The sequence below is a fragment of the Nothobranchius furzeri genome, chromosome 4 (assembly GCF_043380555.1).
Source record: "Nothobranchius furzeri strain GRZ-AD chromosome 4, NfurGRZ-RIMD1, whole genome shotgun sequence".
NCBI classification, from domain to species: Eukaryota; Metazoa; Chordata; class Actinopteri; order Cyprinodontiformes; family Nothobranchiidae; genus Nothobranchius; species Nothobranchius furzeri.
This window is the reverse complement of record NC_091744.1, coordinates 4,489,473-4,512,653: the sequence shown is the minus strand read 5'-3', so window position 1 is coordinate 4,512,653 and position 23,181 is coordinate 4,489,473.

Sequence of the window (23,181 nt, the reverse complement as noted above, 5' to 3'; positions counted from 1 at the left end):
TATCAGCAGCTTCAGATCTGATGCGTGACAAGCAGACGTTTGGATGATGTCATCTTGATTTGCAGATGAGTGGATGGACAGAAGTGAGTGTGGAACGGTGGGTGGGCCTGTGTTTTGAACACGTACTGTAGGTGGCGGAGGTGAGCAGGTCGTGACGATGATGAAGGCTTGCTGAAGCACCCACGTACAGCAGCTCTGTCTTTATGTTGTCTGAGTGACATCCGCCCATTTGAGGTGGCTGAAATATACATGAATGTTCCCACTGATGAGTCAGTTGTTTGCTCCGAACTTCGTGGAGCTCTGCAGGGGGTCCGCACTTGTCGCCTAAATTAAACTTCACACCATCCGAGAACATATTACTGAAAAATACTTTAGGAACAGTTCTCTCCTAGTCGGTTGTCAGCTTCTCTTTGTGCGGAAAGCAGAGGTGTCATTTCAAATTGAGTCTCAGTCTCATTAACGGCGGTTGGCTAGCTGTCAGCCCTCTGGGCCTGACTGGAGCCACACTACAACACCGAGCAGCGGATATTTCCCTGGAAAATAATTTGTCCAGACAAATCTATTTTCCAGGAGCTCATTATGATTGAGAGCAATCAGCTCTCATCGTCCCGGAGACCACACAGTATTATGCGACGTGATTATTGGACCTTTGAGGTAATTCGCTCTGGTCAAAGGGAGCAGAAGATAAAGGATTTAACATTCAAGTGTCTTTGCTTGCTGAATTCACAAATACGTCTTTTCACAACTCGGACAGAAACATTAGTATTTGATGCGTAAAAAAAGGAGATGTCATGATGCACTTAGTTGAGAAACATAAAAACATGAGAGATTATTATTAGAATTATTTCTCTGACTGCATAAAATAACAAAAGATCCACAGTTTTCTTGTGCTTATACAGCTTTGGAGAACTCTTTACAAGGTGTTTGTCACTCATCCATTCACACAGACTCATACTGAGCTTTCACTCTGAAGTACTTTTGTAAATTCTCATTTAGATCTGTAAGTATATCAGAGGCAGTGGAAGAAACACGATTCTGCATGTTTCTTTGGTGCATTGGTGGAGGGATCCTGCTCCACCACTGGGCTAAAATCCCCCAGGTGCTCTCCCTGCTCCCCCCAAAAAATTACACCCATGGTGCAAAGGACGGTCGTCTCAGCCTAAAGCCTGATTCACACCGCGTACGGAACGGATCCGTATGGCGGACTGTCGCTCACATTGACTTCAGTTTGTGTTCTGAACGTGTCCTTAAATCTACTCCCACAAGAACACCAAATGATTAGAAGTTTGGTTTAATATGTTTAAAGTTGTACCTACAAAAATATAATTTACTATCATACACTGAACTGACATTGCCATCACTAGTAATGTCCTTGTGCAAGACACTTAACCCTCATTGCCTGCCAGGGGTGGTCAGTTGGGCTAGTGGCGCCAATGTTCAGCAACCTCGCACCTGTCAGTGCGTTCCAGGGCAGCTGTGGCTACGCTGTAGCTCATCATCACCAGTGTGTGAATGTGTGTCTGAATTTGAGTTGTGAAGCGCCGTGGGGGGCTGTAGAATCCTAAGAAGGCGCTATGCAAATACAGGCCTTTCAAAACAAAAGCCATCAAAAACAATGAAACACATGTTTTATTTAGAAATACATCAGATGCACCTTGCTGTTCCACAGCTCACTTCCTGACTGGCTCATGTCATTTCTTTCATTTCATGACAATCCGGATACGGCATCTAGAAAAACTGGACTCCTTGTGGAAACTTTTAAGAGCTCCACATCTGGATTTGCAACACACCACATCCACCAAACAATCATGGACGTGTAGATTATGTCTATGTTGTCTCTGTCGGTCCAAGACCTATTTGGGACTTCTAAAGATCGTGCAGATTAGGTTCACATTTTGAAAGTCTAACTTTTACCCCACTTGGACACAAAACATTTGTAACAATGTCTTTCTCAGAAGAAGAGGGTTAGAGGTCATCAATCAGAGCTGCTGCTCCTCCTTTTCTAAATCAAATGGGCTTTTTTTTAACTTGGTTCACCCTGGTTCCAAGGTGTTTCCACTGGTAACAAATCCCAGATTGTCACCCCTTTTTAGTACTTGCTCCAATGTTGTTTGAATCTTACCGAGCCGGGGAGAAAGCATCACGTCAAAGACTTTCAGTCACTGACTAAGTAGGGGGTGGAGTCACTGGTTGCTCCAGAGTTTTCCTCCTCACTGCCCACAGTCTTTACCTGATCTTTTCTTTTCTGAGTCTGACGAAAAGACACATACTGAGCAGAATGTTCAATATCACTACCATGTCCTCCATCGTTCTGTTGTGTTGTGGTTTTGCATCCTCCGTTATAACTGTTTCTCAGTTGTAATGGGAAACCACCCAGACTGTGCAGAGTAGAGCCGAGCTGCGCTGAGAAGTGGAAAACAGCCACAAAGTATTTTGGACATCTGGGAAAAGCAGACCCAGAACCCACTGTTGGGATTTTCCTCTCAGCCTGGGAACACCCCTGGATCTACCTGGAGGATCTGGAGACTGCCCTGGAAGAGGGATATCTGGGCCTCCTTCTTGGATCTACTGCCACCACAGCCTGACTTTGGATAGTGGAATTTTGGTGGCTGAATGATTATATCTAATGAAATTTAAATCCAGTAATGTAATAAAACAAAAACACATATATATTTGTCACTGGGGAGTCATCAACATTATGACCACCTGATCAACATTTTTTTGGAATATGTGATATTTGTTTATGTAGTTTGTGGTATTATTGACTTTTATGCCATACATTTTTATTAGGGTGAAATGTGTGCATGTTACACAAACTCCAACCTTCCAGGGAGGAGAATTAACAGTTTATTGACCCAATGGAGTAATCTCACATGAATGTATCCTGATTTAACCTGATTTACTTACCCGATTTAAAGTGACAATGTGTAGTTTTTTTACTGTTAATCTCTGGAAATATAATGTAACATGTGTGTAACACAACCATAAAAATCTGTTCTAAAAACATGGGACTGGGTCTAAGTCTCTGGGCGACGCCATGTTAGATGCCATGTTTCCTTCTATGGGAACCCATGAAGACAAAAAGCATTTACTGATTTGTGACAAACAGTTCCAGAACTTTCCCAGTTCATAAACATTGTTGTTTTATTTACCAGTTCACTTGTTGCCAGTGATGAAAGGGAGTCTGATGTGCTTGTCATTTTGCTGGAGGTTGTGCACCCAGGGATTTTTGATCCTAATGGCCAACCGTGGGTAAGGTCTTACTTGAAAACAAAAATACTGCTTGCTCGTAATGATTTAGGTATCGCCAGTGAGAATACACACTGTCACTTTAAAATGTTCAAACAGCTAGATAAACAACAACTATACTTTAAACACAATGGGGTCTCAAACTGGCTGATAACCCGAAACACCTGGGAGACATGTCGTTGTTCACTACGTTTACTTTTCTTCATTAATACGTAACATGGTCTATTACTCCACTAGGTAACAGCTGCCACGTAACCGAAGAGACAGCTGTGTGTGTGTGTGTGTGTGTGTGTGTGCTCTGGACAAATAGCTTTGTTCATTGAGTTCTAAGTGTTTGAAAACTGACACGTTTAGAAGAGAGAGAGAGGATTGAAAACAAAAGACGGTTTAATTAAATGGTACAAAAGTGTGAAGGTGAAATCTTAAAGTCTTGTTTTTTTTTCAGCTTCAGTGTAAAAAAACCAGTAAAGAAATGTTTTTGTTTCTTAAACGTTGTTGATCCCTTGGGGATTTTATATCTCTGCATTTGACTCATCATCAGCATGTGTTCCTTTTCCGGGAACAGACGAGGATGGAACCTCAAATATTTAATGGCTTTGTCAATTAAATCTGCTAACTATTATTATTATTATTATTATTATTGTTGCTATTATTATGTTGTTGTTGTTGTTGTTATTATTATTATTATTATTGTTGTTGTTGTTATTATTATTGTGGATGCTCGATATTGGCTTAATTTCTGCTTTCTGTCTGCTTTACTAATGCATTACATAATATGGTTAAACAATTGTTAATACTTTTAAATAGTTAATTAATGCTTAACAAGTCACCAAGTAAGGTTACTAAAGGGACCCTTATTGTAAAATGTTACCATATCCTTGTTGGCAAAGACTTTCCCTGAAAATTAATCTCACACTATTGATTATTAATGAGAATAATCCATTCCCACGATCCCTCAGAAAGACAGAATTTCCTTCTGGAGTAAAAACCAACTAACTAAATAAATAAACAAACAAACAAAGTCCAAGTATACATATACACTTGTCACACATCACTACTAAGTTGGAAGCTGAAATGTCAGAGAGATGTTTGGCAGAGCAATCACTCCAAAATCGCTGCAGGAGACCAAAACCTCCTTGAGCTCATTTGCAGCCCTGAGTGCACTGATCACTTTGCAATAATCACAGTTGGAGTCTTTGTCATGGAAATCCCCGTCGCACTGCTGTTGACTGACAGCTGACAAGAATACATGTATGGTGACACGGGGACGGTAAAACGAGTGCGAGCTGGAGAGAGTTGCTGTAATGACTGTCTAGTGTGTGTTGATGGACAGGCCAGTGGGCGTTTGAAGGAGATTATACCTAAGCACTCGGCTGGTTCATCCTTGCAGCTTTTAATGACTGGGATGTAATGAAAGCAGCTGCTTCATAAATTTGGCGAAGTGTTTTTCCAAGTGAGTCTTTCTTTCTCTGGATGTGTAACTGCAGCTTGATCGTTTTTGTTTTTTAGGCTGCATTCATTTCAAAAATTCACTTTAACTAAACTTGCACCCTAAATGAACAATCGCTTCAGTCCTCCGGGAAGTAGCGCTGTGAAGGTGCAGATATTTAACCGACGTCATGAATCACCTTCACTTTTCAAGTGGGTGAAAAAACAAATGCATTTATGGCTGCTGCAGAAACATGAGGATCCAGACCCGCCGGATGAATCGTTCATTCTGGGGTAATAAAATAAAACAAAACTCTTATTTTTAGGTGTTACAATTTCTATCGCCAAATATGTACAAACGTTTTTAATAATTATTGCATTTGATGCAACTTTAGTCTTTTGCTTCAACACTTTGGTTTATCCTGTTTATTTTCATTTGTATATTTATTTTTGTGGACACAAAGCTTGTTTATGCAGCCATTTTGTAACGAGCAGACAGCTTGCTTGGTTGTGGGTCTGACCCTCCATAAATCGCCTTTGGAGGGCCGGCCTCTTATCTTGGGCTCTTCTGGATGTCTTCTACTAAAACCAACCTTTTACCTTGTTATCAGTGTTGTGATTTGATTTAATCACATAAACAGTAAATATTTATTTCAAATAATCTTTTGTCAAGTTTTAAGTCACTTTGTTTAACCCTAATTCTATTTTACATTATGTTCAAAATCATTGTTAATATTTAAAAACAAAGCAGCAGTGCTTACAGTCTATACCTTTAATCCTCAACTCTACCTGTTACTGAAGGTCGATGGAGCAAGCGCAAGAAAATTTGTCCAGCACCCTCAATTAACTCGAAAAGCCAAGCTTCTAGAATGAGGACTAAGATCCGTCAGTCCAGACTTTTCTTGGGGGGTACAGATTCCCAGAGCCAAAGGAGGTTTTAGATTCTTGTTCCAGAACTCCCTACAACCAAATGGGGTTCTTTTGCATGTACTAAAGGTTTTCTGTCACACATGCTGCAAAGGACAAGAGAAAAGATATGTTGTTCTGGCCCGAATGTGGCTCAGATCTTTTAATCTTTTAGAGAGGTCAGCAGAGGGACCCAAACGAGCTGACAGGCGGTCAGGAGTGATCAAAGATGATCAGTCTTCTCCTCTGGTCGATCGCCCCCAACTCGTCTCTGTACCCCTTTTTTATACAGACATTAGGTTCCACCTTATGGGTGACCTCTTAATAATTTTATTCTGAATAATTATGCATTTTCACTTAGTGAACCCTTATAGGGGAGGAGAGGCTTAAGGCTCGTGTTTAACATTATCTGCAGAGAACCTCAGAGAGTGCAATACATCCTCAGGCCTATTCTGTAGGAGTGACAGTGGTAAGGCCAAAAGGCACCAGCTTCTCTGTTTTGTCGAGCTCAGGCTCTCGTTCACACTGGTAACTTCTCCTTTTAGGGATTTACACATGTATCTAACACAGCCTTCAGTGGTATAAAGAATAAAAAACAACTTTTTAACTATAAAAGACATTCTTCTCACTCTGAGTACAAATGAACAAACTGTGTGTGATATATGTGTGTGTCCATTTGTAATTTAACACAGACTCATTAGCACAGAGAGAATCTTCTCACATTTATGATTTACTTTCCCTCAGGTGTTCAGTCAGCACCCGCACCAGTTTTCCATCCATATCACCAGATGCTTCTCATTAATCACTCCTCCCTGCATAAATAATTCTCAGTTTCTTCCTCCTGTTTGCTTTGATTTGTTAAGTTCCCTGTTCGGTCCTTAATGTTGCTTTTGTGAAGTCCTTCCACTTTAACTTGATTTAAGTCTTTTCTTTACTTTGCTCTTACACTTTGCTGTCCTATGCCCTCCTCTCTGGTCTCCCTTTAAAATCACTCAACAAGTTACAGTTAGTCCAAAATTCAGCTGCCCGGATAATCACCAAGACCTCCACTTTTGATCACATTACCCCTGTCCTGCAACAACTTCACTGGCTCCCTGTCAAATACAGAATTAACTATAAGATACTTCTTCATGCCTTTAAAACCATCCATAATCTCGCTCCCCCATATCTTTCTAATCTCCTCCACATGGTAACTCCCACTCGCTCTCTCCGATCATCATCTTCACCTTCCCTGTCGGTTCCTTGCACTCGTCTCTCTACTATGGGAGCCAGAGCTTTCAGCCACTCAGCTCCAGAACTCTGGAACACTCTACCGCCTGACCTCTGCAATATAAACTCCTTCTCAACCTTCAAGTCTCAACTCAAAACTCACATGTTCCGCCTGGCTTAGTCATTGTAACTGTCCTCCTTCCATCTACTCTTTTTAGTCTATTATCCATCGCACTGCTCCGACTCTACCTTTGGGAATTACTTTTAGCATTTATTTCTTGTTGTTTGTATTGCTTGCTTGTTATATTTTGTCCTATACAGTGACCTTGAGAGCTTTGAAAGGCGCTTGAAATAAAAAGTATTATTATTATTACTGTTTGCCTCAGCTCGGCAACAGTCGGTTTTACATTAAAGAACAAATTGCAGGTTATAGACTCCCATGAACCAATGTTTAGAGAAATATAATAGAAAGTCGTTAAAAAATTTTTTTTACACATACATAAATTCTTTAGGCTTTTAGAGTCATTTTTGTGAGAAAAACGTTTATTTTTCGCCAAACCAAGTGAGGTCAGCTGAGGGAGTCCTGTTAGCTTAATCCAGAGAACCATATGGATTCTAATGCCGTCTCGGACACAGAGGAAACTTTAAATGTTAATAATTCTACTTGTGATGGACCTAAACCATAAAGTTATGAGATTGCTGCACGCCCCAGAGAGCAGAGACAAACCAGAGGGAGAAACAATCGGCCAAAGCAGAGAGATTGTGTTGCGATGTGAGGAGAAGCAGCGGGGCAGCAGCAGGTGAGTTAACGATGTTGGCTTAAACTCGTGAGCTAACATCACAATATTGTACAGATTACTATCATATACCAGACAATTAAAATAGTATCGGTCAGTTAATTTAATATTAATACTAATGAGCGTCTCTCAGCTGTCTCATACTTGCTAATATCCGTTCACGTAACGTAGTTTAGCGCTTAGAGAGAGGGAGAGAGACACCTGTCATCCGGTTCTGGAGCTCATGCGGGCTTCTGTGAGCTGGATCCGACCCAGACACCAGCTCGACTGGCTCACTGGTATTTTTAAAAGCCGCGCATCCTCTCCTGGAGGTCTGCGGCGGTTCTGATCCGGTTCTGACCCATAAACCAGCTCGACTGGCCAGCTGAGCAGCTCTTCTGGTGGTCGGTTCTTACCAGGTTCTGACGGTGATCTGAGCTCCATAAATCCGCATTTAAGTTTTCAAACCCCGCCACGGTTCTCCAGAGTCCAGCATGGACCTCCCTGACCCGGTACCGACCGATGCGGGCTACAGAAATCCCGTCTTTTCAGCTGCACAAAACAACCTCAGGTAGAGGCATTGTTTAGTTGGAAACCCGTGGACTCGATGTCCAGACTGGCTGGAGTTGGTACAGCCTTCACAAAATGAAACAAAGCCCTCTTTTTGATAAACTTTCGTTTATCAAAAAGAACACAATCCAGTAAACACACACACTGACTGGATAACATGACCTCTCTACCCTAAAACTACCCACCCTCCACACTGAGCTGAGGCAGCGCCTAGCTTCTAACTCCCTTTGGGTACGTCAGAGGTTCAGATTTAGATAAAGAGCCTTTTTAAAAGCTCTGCTGAGAAAGGCCATTTTTTACTCCAAAAACTGTGCCATTATATATTTTAAAACAAAACATCAACAATATGCATTTCTAATAGTATTTTTTGGACAGCATTTTATATGGATAAGAACAGTTTTTTTTACTGCAATTTGTTCTTTAAGCTGAATCTGAAAAGTAAATTTTCCTCTTTTATTCATGCTTGATGAAAATTTCTGCAAACTGTTAATAATGTTATCAGTTTATAAAAAACTGTTTGTTTGATTTTTTTATGCAATAATGTAGGGCATCTTATTTTAAACGTCAAAAACTTGAAAAGGCCATTTTAGTCTCAAATTCACATAAAACCATTTCTAGCTGTAAAGCATCCAGATGTAATATTAGGGTTAGTACTATCATCCTATCTAGGCCCATGTATGTCTACTGCCCTCTGGTGGAGGATCTACAAGTGGTAGGGGTCAATTATATTTCTTTATTACGGTCATATGATTATAGAATAAAATAAAACAAGTTATTCAATAGTTGTCATAAGAAAAATGAGCAATAATTTGTTCAGCTTTTAGAAAAATTGAATTGTTAGAAATTCTTGGGGTGTCAGGCCTATTACATCCTTGTTGGCAGAGGCTATCCCAGAATTTGTTATTTAATTTTTTTAAAATAATAAAATCCTTGTAAACCAGCAAGTAAGTTGAGTCCCATTTTTGTTCATGTATCACAGCTAAGTTTAATTTAAACTTTTTTGTCGCACTGTTTTGGTTGCTAGGTGACAAGACAGATGCTGAAGTAGCAGCAGTGATGAAGAAGCTGAGGAAGAACCAGACCTACGTGGACCAGTGAGCAAACAGGGTACTGGTTCTTGGGGACCAGGATTAGACCCCACTGGTTTAGAGGAATGTTTTAGTTTCTGCCTGACGCAGGACAAAGCAATGCAAGATGCAGGAGTCATGCAACTTTACTCTAATAAAAAATCGCTTTTCCCCAAACAGCTCAGCAGGACTGTCATCTAATTATTTCTTAAAAGACCAGAGTTACTAGGAAAATTGTCTAATGACAATTGTTGTCCATTAATATATATATATATATATATATATATATATATATATCACATTAACTGACTCAAAAGTGCAAAGTTGCAGCTGAATGCTTCAGCACTGAGAAACTAGTTTGCTCGAAGGAAAGAAACCGCAGTTATTCCTGCCAATGGAGTTGAAGTTATAAAGTCCGGCCTGTTACACTAAATCTTTGATTTGCTTGAAAATGCAAATCAAAGTCTTGCCTGATTAATTCATGAGCCAACATTTAAAAACTGAGCTTCTATATAAAAAGATAAAGTGAAGCAGCAGTGGGAGACACAAACCCAGTCTTACACTTATTTGTTTTATCATCTGCGAACCTTTCTGACCTAAAAGCTACGCTCACCAGCATTACTTTCTGCTGGATTGACCCTCAGTATTGGCAACCATTCATGCCAACATGATTGGTTATGTATACAAATTTCTGAGGTTTCCTAAGTGGACGCAAATTTGTTTACAAATATTATTGAACATCTGACAGTGTTAGTCAATAATGGGGAAACATTCTCAAACATAAACTGCTGCTGATGAACTTAAAGCTGCAATGGGAAATTTAGAAAACAAAGGATCTCAAAACATTGTTTTCATCACTCTTAATATCATTCTAACAAAATATAGCTATGAAGACATTGTGGAAATTAAAAAAAAGATAAATATTAATTAAGTGGTTGTCTTGTGTTTGTCTAAAAACCTAAAAGCCAATAACACATTTTAGACCGAAAGCAACCATTAGACTCACCAAACCACTGCACTTCCCTGGGTGATCCACTCATCATACGCTCACGTATTTAGCAGCAGAACACTACCATGGTTGGGGATCCGGGTGAGATCTGGGGTGTCTGGGCTCCAGAGTCCAGTGGGGGGGTGCTAGACTAGGTGGCGAGTGAGCGTGGCAGTGGGGTCCCCAGGCGAGCAATTGACCAGAGGACCAAGCGATATGGGGTTCATGGGTGCAGAGGCAAGAATGGCCTAGAGCAGGGCAATTCAATTCCGGGCCTTGAGGGCCGGTATACAGCTCATTTTTGTTGCTTCTGTAGTCCAACAGCCTAGACTCAGTGGTTAAATCACCTGTACAGCAGCTCATCAAGCTCTGCAGAAGCCTGTTAATCACCTGCTGACTGAAATCACGTGTTATGCAGTGCAGTGCAATGATTGGTTACGTCTCTAGGGGTTTGCACTATAACTGAACGTTGAAAACAAGCAAAGAAAGTCTGACTCTGCCGTTCAAGTCTTTCCACATTAGACCCATTTACCAGTTTGTCATTTCACCATGAATGATTTCACCAAATAATACCCATTTAAACTGAGGTAATCTAATGTATTGGTTTGGTCAGTGTAGATTGATCATATGTGACCATTGCAGGCAACAAGCAAACAATCCAACCTATGATTACAATTCAATAATCCTGATTGACTTGTGAAAGTAAAACCCATCCCTGATTTCCCCACTGACAAGGAAACATATAAAGTCCAACTGATCTCTTACTGAAGAAGGTTGATGGGGGGAGACTGTTGGCTGTCTCAGCTGACACTACTATGGACTTGCATGTCCTGTGCAGGTCCCCAGTCGGAATCACTGGCTTAATACAAAGAGACAGCCATAGACAAACACACACTGCCAGTATTTCTTTTTATCATTCGTTGATCTGAGGTGCACATCTGCTCACAGGAAAACCTAAATGGACACAGAATTTTTTTTTTGAAAAAACTGCACACGGACAGTCAAGGAAAATTTGTTTTCAGACCCTTTAGGATGTGAAGGACTAGAGGGCTGTGCAAAATTAAACCTGAGCACCATCAGTCAACAAAAATCAGGCCTGGAAGAAAGAAAAAATAAAGTTGTCATAGCAACCAAGGGCTTTGTCCAATTACTTTTTCTGTTTATTGTGAGTCTCTGGGTGCTTGGAAATGGTTGAGACCAGGGTTGTTCATTCTAAAGGCACTAAACTTGGTCTTGTATTGTTGAGCAGATTTATTACAAGATTAAGAGAATAATCCTAATGTGGCTCCTCAATATTACCACTGTTGCAGTAGTCGTTCGCGTTAAAAGTGTGTTCACGTTCATCCTAAGATTCTGTCAGAAATTCTACTTCTTTTCTCCTCAGACTCTCATTTCTGAAAAGAATAAAAAATTGCATTAAAAAAGCAGCATTTATTGCATAATAAGACATGAGCAAAATATACAAATAACTCAGAAAGATACAGAAAGAGTTCAAGCCTTGAGATTTTCTTAATTTTTAAAAACTTTTTAAAACAATCTAGGCTTAATGGAAATCTGCCTATAATATTTTAAATCCAAAATATAAGTGTAAAGTAACACCTGAAAAATGGGTCTGAAAACGTTGCAACACTGCTAGCTGCTAACGTGCTAATGATGTAGCAAGTTTGCAACACCACTACCATTTGAACAAGGATTAAATGTTTTTATACAAATGTACTTTTTGCAGTTTAAAAATAAAACTGGGATGTATAAAAACACTATGAATTGTTTTTAATGCTAGGGGTTATGTGATGTATCTTCCTAGATATAAAGGTCACAGAGAAAAACTGCATGTGGTTGCATAGTCTGGCAAGCCATCCCATATATGTGGATATGTAGTCTGGTCTTGATCCATTGATGGCCCAAAGTCGTGGGGTTGGATCTACGGTTGTCTTTCAGACCATCTCTGCATGCTATTAGACAACAAACAATGTGACATACTCACGACTATGGATGCCTGTCAACGGGGCAGTCTGCTCAAAAAACAGTACAACTAGTCCACTAAAGAGTCCAAAGTTGATGCCAAAGCCATTCAAAACAAGCCGTCTTCATCCTAGTTTCAGTCACAGTAACACCCCGCCCACCTCACTGATAGAGCCCTGTTATTGGCCTACCACATCAGAGAGCTGTTATTGGCCTGCTACAGTTGTTAGTCTACTGGGCAGTCCGCCATTACGAGAAGAAGAAGAAGAAAATACAGTTATTCTAAATAAAATTTAATTCCTTTATCTGCTCATGATTCAAAGAAAGGCCCAAGTCTAAAGCCGTTTCAAACAAGTCATCGCCATCTTCGTTTATCTCATTTGCAGAAACATACCGGCCACCTGACTAATAGAGCTCTGTGATTGGCCAGCCACAAGACTGGCGAGGCTACGGAGGTTCTAATGGAGCATGGCTAGTTTGACATGCAAAGCAAAATCATTTTGCAAATGACTGTCTAGGTTCTATGATTGTGTTGTATTGATCAGGCTCCAAACCCATCCAACCCAGCCGGTGATTTCACCCTGGACTAGTTACTGGAAGGATTCTGCAAAGTTTCAGCTATGACCTACACTTTGATGGCTTTGATGGGGTTATAATCCAGACATGAGACCAGCATGGCCAGAGCTGCTTCGACCTCACATCGAGTTTACGATACCACCACATTGCACCCAGGTTCCTGATAGGCCGCTACTGTGACAATAATCCACCCATGGGGACCCACAGCAGTCTTAATGCACACCTGATGACCTCATCAAGGTTCTTTAGAGACGATCAACTTCTGGTTGGCTTTTTTCATACCTAAGTCTTCATCTAGTGTGAAGGAACATTGAACTCTTCCAGTGACTTTGTTCTTGCTTCACTGATCTGTTCTCCTTCTGCTGCTTTGTGTTCCTAATTTAAGTGTCAGTTAGCTGTGAGACAAAACATCAAGCAAATGCAAAAATGCATTTGTCTAAGCCATTCCACGTGTCATTCCACATCACGAACAAGTGAAGTTATTATCTACATGACTCATCCACTCTCACACCCCTCTGCTTAGTGTTCAGACTCTGTTTTTGCATAGGTGCTTACAATAAATACAGCATGGCCAGAAGCTGTCACATCATGACCAAGTAAGTATGAATAATTCAGAAGGATATTGTTTTGTGTGCCGTTTAAACCATTCTGTGAAACAAAAAGCAGAAGAGGAAGCTTGCAAATCCCAGACAAAGAATCACATTAGAGGTAATTATCTGTATCATGGAAAGTTGGAAGAGGTGTGTCAGTGGGCCTGAATCCAAATGATGAGGATTATCTAATATGTAGGCGTTATCGAGATGTAGATCCTATTTGTATCATGGCAGACAGATGGAAGGAAATGTTGGTAGAAATGCAATAAGGAGAGAGTGGAAAAAAAAAATAGAAATGGAAGGACAGGAGCAGCGGACATGCAAAAAGTACAAGTTCCAGGATGAATTCATAACAAAAACAGCTCACTGAAATCAGAGACAAACATCCGCAATCATCAGGTTTAAATGAAGGAATCTTAGTACATCGACTTTATTTCATCTACATGCTAAATCCTGTTCTTTTTAGTGATAAAATCCATCTCACAGCCAGACTGTGCTCAGATTGCCATCCTCTCATGTACCTTTTTAAAATTTGTGTTTGTTTTTTTTGTCAAAGCAGATGTGATTCTGCCCTTTCCCAGCAATGAGAGTAATTGTATTTTACAGAGACAAAAGCTTCATCTTTCATATCAGTGCCACTTGTAAATTAGTCTGCGGCCCAGGCACAGAAAATGGACCGGATAGCCCATATTTATGAGGGAATTGGGTTATGCGGCTGACAAACAGAAATGGGAGAAACCCACCGGTATTCTCTTTGGAACATTCCCAGCAAATTAGAGGGCAGACAACAAGAAGCGTGTCTAAAAAAACATGGGTCAAAGAACCTGGATCTGGGGTGCATACGTTACAATAATCTAAACAAAACTACACAACAAAAACAAATAGATTTCTGTGAAACATCAACACAAAGTGGAAAATGTGGACTTTGAGATGTTTGATTGCCTTCTTTTTGTGATTTTGTTGCTTTAGAGATGAAACAAATTCCCTTCTGCAGCCCTCCACCACAAAGCACTTGCTGACAAATTGGGTTTAATGTTGCCTATAGGATTTGTAAGACTTTGAGCAATGAGACATGCCACATAATTGCTTAGAAGACATCTTTTGTTGGATTTGGAGAGAAGAAGTGGTTATCCTGCAGAATTAAAGCAATTACATTTTATATGAAGTGTTCTTCTGTAAAAACAGATAATAGCCATTTTTTGATGCAAATTGTATTTTTGGTCTGGGAAAGGAAACTGGAATTCATGAAAAAAAAAACACACATGCATGGGGAGAACATGCTAACTCCACGCAGAAAGGTTGCACAGGTGAGATTCGAACCAGCAACCTTCTTTCAGTGAGGCAGCAGCACAATAAACTGCACCACCATGCAGCCCTTTTAAGCCTCTTTTAGACAACAAATTTGCCGCAACGCCGAGCTGGCATCAGGGAGCCTTAGGTCATTTATAAGTGGTCAGACCGTGGCGGTAATGAGGCACAATCATGTCCTTTTTACAAAAGAGTACACAATGGCGGTATGAAGGGGGTATGAGGGTGGCCTCTGCACTGCCGCGGACTTCTGTTTATCTTGGAAATAGCTTGCTTGTTATTGTGATTGCAGCTGCGCTCATTACGTTTATTTGACAAGCCGCTCCTAATAGGTGTCTGTCCCCCACAGTCCCTGTGCAGTCTCCGACAATGAGCTCCAGCTTTATTGGAGAGAAGCTCCTGGAGCGCTGCATCGCTCCAGTTTATCATCTCAGCTGGTTCTGTTTACAAAAGTCAAACTCATTGCCCATGTTTCAATTCAATTCAATTCAAAGATTATTAATCACGCAGGGACCCAGACCCCACCAGACAGCCACCGGGATTGATCAGGCAGACGCCAAAAAATCCTAAACCCCCTGACCCGGGAGCCACAAACACTCAGGCAGACCAAGGCACCACACCCCACACCAGGTGTGGCAGGGAGAGAGGAGACGAAGATCTATATCATCAAAAGAAGTCACAGGAGAAGAGAGGAGTCAAAGGCCCCACCTGACATATACAGTCATACACAAACACAGTCACACATTCCCTCCCTCATGCTCACACATGCACGTACAACCAAAGACTTACAAAAATGCTCGCCGGACACCAGCGTCGGCGCTCCGCACACGCACTGCACGCACAGCACGTAGGGCACCACGCCGGGGGAGGGGCACCATCAAACGCAAGCTTATGAAAAAATAATATATATGATAAAGACAGATTTCAATGAGAGGATGTGCAAAGCAAGTTAGCATGTTTACAGAGAGAAAACAATACAAAAAGGAAGGGAGATGGACCGTGTCACACCGTTCTCTCCATTCCCCCTCCCCCGCAGTACACCTGCGGAGGATGCAGCGGGCAGTCATGGCTCTGAAAAGGCTGCAGGAGTCCGGGACAGTAAAGTGACAAAAGAAAAAACAGCGGGACGATGCTGTTGCTTTGATTGCAGGTAAGACAAGTATTTTAATGGAAATAACTTTTTTATATCTATTTCTAATTCTAAACACGTGTGGTCAAGTTCAGAGGGTCGTTTGACCTAGCTTAAATTCGGACTTGTTACTGCTGTTAATTAATCTGTTTCTGGTCAAATTTTGTCGAGTTTGGCAAGCATGCTGCATTTCAGGACTTTTATTTGGTGTTTTTCGCACTCTGCTTCCGTACATTTAACATTTTGACTCTATCTGCGCGGTTTGGGCAGATTTCGTTCTCTGCTTCTCCAGTCTGTTAAAAGTATAACGCGCCACTCTGTCCCGCAGCCTCCCGTCCGCCTACCGGGCGTTCGTTAGTAGCTGAGTGAGAGAGGCTGAGAGGGAGAGAAACTCAGAGAAGCTTTAGAGCTTTTTTACTGCTGGAGAAAAAAACGTAGCAAGTCATCATCTTCCTAAATGCAGTTATTCTCTTCTGAATCAGCACTTTTTAAAAGAAGAAATAGTTAAATGCAACAAAGGGAAATATCCTTTTATTCAGCCTGTTCATGCGACTTGTATTAAAAATAAGTCTGAACGGTGTTAAAGGTTGTTCATCTAAAAATAGACCTTGAAGAGTTTGAAGAATTTTTTTGTTTTAATAAGTTCATCTTAAAACATCTTTCTCAAGTAAAATAAAGTTTCCTCTGTGAGGTCAGATAGGCCCATCGGTGCTGTTTTGAAACAGAAATAAACAAATGAATCATATTTGTCCACCCAAATACTTGATAAATATCACAAAAACAGGAAGGACAAAAACACCGTCAAGGTAAAGTAAGAAATTTTATTTTTAAATAAGCGGCTATTTGTGATTAATCATGAGTTAACATGGACATGATTTATATCATTATTAAATAGCCCATGTGGTCTATAGGCTATATAACTGAGATTTAATATGAAAAATTAGACAAACCTATTTTCTCATTACGTATTTGCTCTATGTTGACATATATTTCATAAACATTTACGGACCAAGGGGAACATTAGCTGCTGATGGTGTAATTCGAAGAAAAAAGTCCATTATGCTAACCTCCTCCCTTCGTACTCAGAATTTTCTAGTTGTGTATAAAATGTGTATATTGTGCCTCTCTAGTTCTTAATAAAGGTTAAATAGTTTTGAATTTAGTCATGTCACATGCCAGTGATTTATAAGCCAATATAAACCTATAAATAATCTATTGCAGCATTTTTTTTACCATGGTTTAAAACTTTTATCTTATTATAGAATGAATATGACAAATTATCTTTTTGTGTTTGAATGCAGGCTCAATGAAAAAGTACATTCAAGGAGGAGCTCACGCCAAAAGTTCAGATCAGCCATCCACCAGCAGTTCAAGAGCTCAAGATCAGTGTTCAGCCATCACGTCTGAACCTTCTACAACATCACCCAGCCCTGACCAGGTACTGGTAAAGTACACATACAGACCGAGCACAGCCCACAGCCAGCACTTCTGAAGGCAGAGTGAGTACTGGATCTGAAAAAGCATCTGAAAATTACATTGGAGAAACGTGCCACAACCGGTGTTTGTGGTGTGTGGATCTGTTACATAGTTCTAAATAATAACAATATGGAGTTCCTGTGTTGAGTACGTTATATTATGTAAATATCAATCCTACTTTTTGGAAATAATAAGCAGTTTGTGCATGCAAGAGAATTAAAGAGATTTTAAGGCGAAGCGCTTGCACATACTGTGTTATTGTGTTGTTTTTTCTGCGGGGGGGGGGGGGGGGGGGGGGGGGGGGGGCGCACCACAAAGCCTTTGTGCTTAGGGCACCAAAATAGCTAGCAACGGCCCTGCCGGACACCCACTCATGCTCCCCATACACACTCTATTTACTCTGGTCCCGGTACTGCTGCACATGGGGTACAACCATTACTGGTTACCAGAGTTTGACCCTTTCTGCTGTGGTGCTGATGAGCAGGCTCCCCCGCCCAACGTTGAGCACAGCACAGCAACCCAAACTTCCGCTTCCGGTCTGCAACATGATGGCGCCTGTGCTTGGCTTAGCCGCAGTCACCGGCCACTTTTTCAAACTTTTCTCCACTAACATCCTCTTTTCCACCTTGCTCCTGTCTGCGATCCTCTTCAGTAGTGTCCGTGCTACCATCTCCTATGATCGCCAGACTCTTTTGTCCTTCCGTTCGTTCACGATCGCCCAAGACGCACCGAGGACGTACCATCCTGTTTGTTTACCTGAGTGGCGCACTGGCCCGGAGCCAAACGACGGTCCCGAGCTGCGCACCTCTAGCGATGTTTGTCTGATCCCGGGAAAACGTCGGAGGAAAAGAGGTAAACGAGCAGGAATCCAGGTGAGAATAAGACTTCTCTTAAAGCGCTGTTTATCTAGTAAACATCAGCGTGATCTTCTAGCTTCTTGTCCTTTGTTTGGTGGCCTGAGCGCCACTTCTGCTTTCCCGCCAGGCCGCGTTGCAGCGTGGTTCACCCGTCCAAGTTTTTTAAGGTCGGTTTATCCTCATTCCTCAGTGGTTTCTCCTCCTGTTCCCTCCATAAGTGGTGTATAAACACCATATATCTAACCCTGCTAATTTACATCCACTAACTCCAGCTGTTTCTGTAGTTTCTGATTCCTCCACCTCACTCCGCATGGCTCTATTAAATACCCGCTCTGTTAACAATAAGTCCTTCCTGCTCAATGATCTAATTCTGTCTAAAAACCTGGATTTTCTGTTTCTGACTGAAGTTTGGCAGCAAACATCTGATTATTCTGGTCTGATTGAACTCTACCCGAGTGGTTATTCTTTTCTTAGCCAGCTCCAGGGTTCTGGTCATGGTGGAGGCCTAGCTGTTGTATTCAGAGACCATCTTCCATGTAGCTCTACAACCTCTGGTCACTTTGCTTCCTTTGAACTGCAGCTGATTAAAGTCGAGCGCGAGAACCCATTCTACTGTGCTGTGGTCTATCGCCCACCTGGTCCAAACAGTTCTTTTCTTCAGGAGTTTAGTGACTTTCTATCCTCCACTGTGAAGCTGTCCAGACTGGTGATTGTTGGTGACTTTAACATCCACGTTGATGATCCCTCTGATCACTTTGCCATGAATTTCTCCAGCCTTATGGACTCCTTCAGCTTTACCCAGCATGTTTCTGGCCCCACACACACCAGGGGGCACACTCTAGACCTTGTTTTTACCCTGGGTCTAAATGCTGACAGTGTTTGACCTGAGGACGTTTATATTTCAGATCACCATTGCATTTTCTTTAACTTGTCAGTTTCTGCATCCCCACCTCCTGCTCGCCGTATGGTTAGTTCTCGTTTCCTTAATGAGAGCACAGCTAGCAATTTTTTTGCTGCTTTTGATCCACCCTGTTCTTCTGATAATGACCCAGATTCTTTAACTTCTCAGTTTAACGAGCACTGCCTCTCCATTCTGGACAACATCTGTCCTGTCAGAACCAGATCAGTTCCTGCAGTGAACCCTACTCCCTGGTTTAATGACTGCCTTCGCAGCCTAAAGCGCTAGTGCAGAAAAATTGAGCGCTTGTGGAAGAAAACCCATCTCCACGTCCATCTGCTGCACCTAAAGGATCTTCTGACATCCATTAACTCTGCAGTCAGAGATGCAAGGGTTTCCTATTTCTCTAGCCTGGTGTCCCAGAGCAAAGGGAACCCCAAGGTGCTGTTTAACACCATCAGCAGCATCGTCTCTCCTGCCTCTCCTACAGCCTCCATCCACTCTGTTGCAGACTGTGAGAACTTTCTGTCTTTCTTTGTGGACAAAGTCGATAAGGTTAGATCTAGCTTCTCTCCTTCAGCCGTATTGCTGCGTCTCCCGACTCCAACCAGGCCCATCATCCTAGATAGCTTTGCTCCTGTTTCTTTGCCTGAGTTAACCAAACTAGTTAACTCTATGAAGACCTCTGCATGCCCCCTCGACATCTTACCCTCATCTTTGTTTAAAAGTGGTTTTCAGTCCATCGGTCCCAGCGTGCTCTCCATTATTAATGCTTCTCTGGTTTCTGGTCAGGTCTCTGCTTACTTTAAGAACACTGTAATCCACCCGCTTCTTAAAAAACCAAGTCTTGACCCCTCTCTCCATAGCAGCTTCAGACCCATCTCAAAAATTCCATTCATCTCCAAGATCTTGGAAAAGGTTGTGGCTAAATAACTCACAGCTGCTCTTGATGAACATAACATCGATGATAGCTTCCAGTCAGGTTTTCGTAGAGCTCATTCTACTGGAACAGCTCTTCTTAGGGTCTCTAATGACCTTCTGACTCACAGTGATGCAGGGGACTGTTCTGTTCTGGTCCGCTGGACCTGACTGCAGCCTTTGACACTGTTGACCATCACCTGCTACTGGAGAGGCTGAGAGACTGGGTAGGCCCATCAGGATCTGCTCTGGAGTGGTTCTCTTCTTATCTTTCTGAGCGCTCCTTTTCTGTGGCCGTCTCCAAGTTTAGGTCCTCCACCACCTCTCTTACCCATGGTGTCCCACAAGGTTCTGTGCTGGGGCCTCTGCTCTTCCTCCTCTATCTGCTTCCTCTTCAGCACATCCTGAGCTCCTTCAAAGGAATCTCCTACCATCTTTATGCAGATGACATCCAACTGTACATCTCCTTTAAGCCCCATGAGATGTCTAAGCTGCAGCTGTTACACACCTGCTTAGACTCTATCAAAACCTGGATGTGGGAACTTTCTTCAGCTGAATGAAGGTAAGACTGAGATCCTCATCTGTGCCCCAGACAAGCTGGTTCCCAAAGTCAGAGACTCTCTTGGTCAGCTTGCTTCTCACACCAAACCTTCCGTCAGGAATCTTGGCGTGACCTTTGACCCAGCTCTCACCCTGGATTCTCATGTCAGTTCTCTCGTTCGCTCTTCCTTTTTCCATCTCAGGAACATTGCTAAGCTGAGTCCCATTCTGTCCCGCTCTGAACTTGAGACAGTTATCCACTCCTTCATCTCCTCACGCTTAGACTACTGTAACTCTCTTTTCACGTGTCTGAGCAGAGCCTCCCTGAACCGTCTACAGGTGGTTCAGAACACCTGTGCTCGGCTTCTGACCAAGTCCTCCAAACACACCCACATCACCCCGCTTCTCCTCCAGCTTCACTGGCTGCCAGTCAACTTCAGGGTTCATTTCAAGATCCTGGTTCTGGTCTATAGAGCTTTACATGGACAAGCACCATCTTACATTGGCGATCTTCTTAGTCCCTACACCCCCCAGCAGGTCCCTGAGGTCCAGTGATCAAAGCCTACTGGTTGTGCAGCACCAGGCCAAAGACCAAAGGTGACAGATCATTTGCTGCTGTGGCCCCCAGACTCTGGAACTCTCTCCCCCTGAGCCTGAGATCAGTGGACTCAGTGGTCTCCTTTAAAAGCAGCTGAAGACTCACTCGTTCAAGCTGGCTTTTGTATGACCTTCTTCACCACTCTCTCTTTATTCTGCTCTCCCCACCTATTCCACCTTCCTCAGGATCCACCGATTTTCCTCTTTCCTATTCACTCTCTCTCTCTTTCTTAACATTTTTTTAATCACAATTGACTATTTCTGCTCATTTTAAATATATTTTTAGATATTTTCTAAATGCTTTTTTATATTTTTACATTTTTTTTGTGAAGTGCCTCGTGATTTTTATCTTGAGAGGCGCTATAGAAATGATATTTTCTTCTTCTTCTTCTTCTTCAACCTACCACCCCAGACCCCAACCAGACGATCAGATCTCCCTCCTAGCCTCCAGCCCCAGGAAGCCAAGCAACAACAGAGGTGTGCTAAGACCCCTAGTCTCCCTTCGCCTGCTCCAATATAGTGTTGTTGTGTGTTGATGAGGTGTATTCTATGGCTCTGGTGAGCGGGCAGTGCGGGCATTGTCTGGCCTATGCCAGCTGATGCCACCGCACCACCCCACTTGCACCCACAGCCCTCAGTGTCTAAGTGCAGTTTAAAATTGGAAGTGGGCACCGGCACTCGGGATGAGGCTGATAAATCCCCCTGCCAACTGCCGTTGAATGTGCTCACTCCCAAGGCCCTAAGTATGTGTTTGCGTGGATGTCAATGTCAAAGGTACCCATCCCTAGCGATTCTAGGGTTGGGCGATTTGTATAATTTTTCCCACCGCCAATCGTCAGTCCAAAAAAGACGATGGACGATTTATTCGTGCATGTGACGTCATGACACATGGACTGATTCGCGAACACAGAAGAAGCCCAAAACATAGATTTTTTTAAAAATAAAAGCGCAACACATATGTTTGCTGGAAGAGAAATTAGTATTTTTCTTTTTGTTTAATTTTGTATTTGTAGTTTGGTAGAGTGACGTATAAACGGCCCGTATTAAACACGGTTAAAATGTTAAAAGGAAGGTTCATCTTTGTTTCCCTGTGGAGCCCACTGTTGTGGTGTTTTATTTTAGCAAAATGTTTCTTTCTGAACAAAGGCTACTGGGGTTCTTTCTTTTTTAAGTAGGGGACGGAATGAATCGCTGCTGCGTTTGGACACACTCTGAGGAGGCAGCTCGCTGCCAGAGGTCACATGATCCATTTATCCCCATCACTTTCATTTTTAAAATAATGAATAATCATTTGTTAAATTTCCATTGATTTTAATTAATATTTACTCCAACCAAGCTGATCAGAATGACTCAGTAACCCGAACAATGCAATGAATCTATTTCACTTAAATTAGGAACATTTCACCTGCTGCGGCTCAAACGAGCATTCCTGCTGCGCCGCGTGAACCTGAACTGGTCACCTGCAGCTTGTGTGTAATCAAATGTCTCTAGGGAGTTTGCTGAAGAGACTATGAGCTTCTAGACTTTTGCCTCAGACAGACTCATGGCTGTTTCAATAATGTTCTGGATGGATCTGTGCTCTGCTGACACACTCAAAGCAGGTGCAAAGTAAAGTTTTAAATCGGGAAACATTTATCCAAATGCAATAACTGAATCCAAATGCAATAACCAGAAGTCTTCCAGACTGAAAGATAAAAGGGTTTCCACATTCCTCTCAATGCCGCACTGTAGTGCATGATGTCGAGTGCGTCACAGACACTCTTCAAACCCCTTCCCAGCGTGCCGTTTGCGCGTGCAATGTCAGCAGCCCGAGGAGGAGGTGAGAAAAGGTTCAGATGCGCTGATGGAGATCTTTTCTTGATTGTTACCTCCACGATGTTCTCTGTGCATAGCGTGTAAAACGTTTGTCAATAACAAACAAATAAATAAATAAACAAATTGCTTCCTATAAAAAACAACCGTAATGGCTCAGCCCATCGCCGATGGTCGATTCATTCGTCCCATCGCCCAACCTTAGGTGATACCCTTTCCTTCAAGGAATGATCGGCATTTGATTTTCACACAAAATTTTGCATGAAGCAGAAGATTTGCACATAAAAAGCTTAGTTATGGCCCACTAATATCCAGTTCTCAA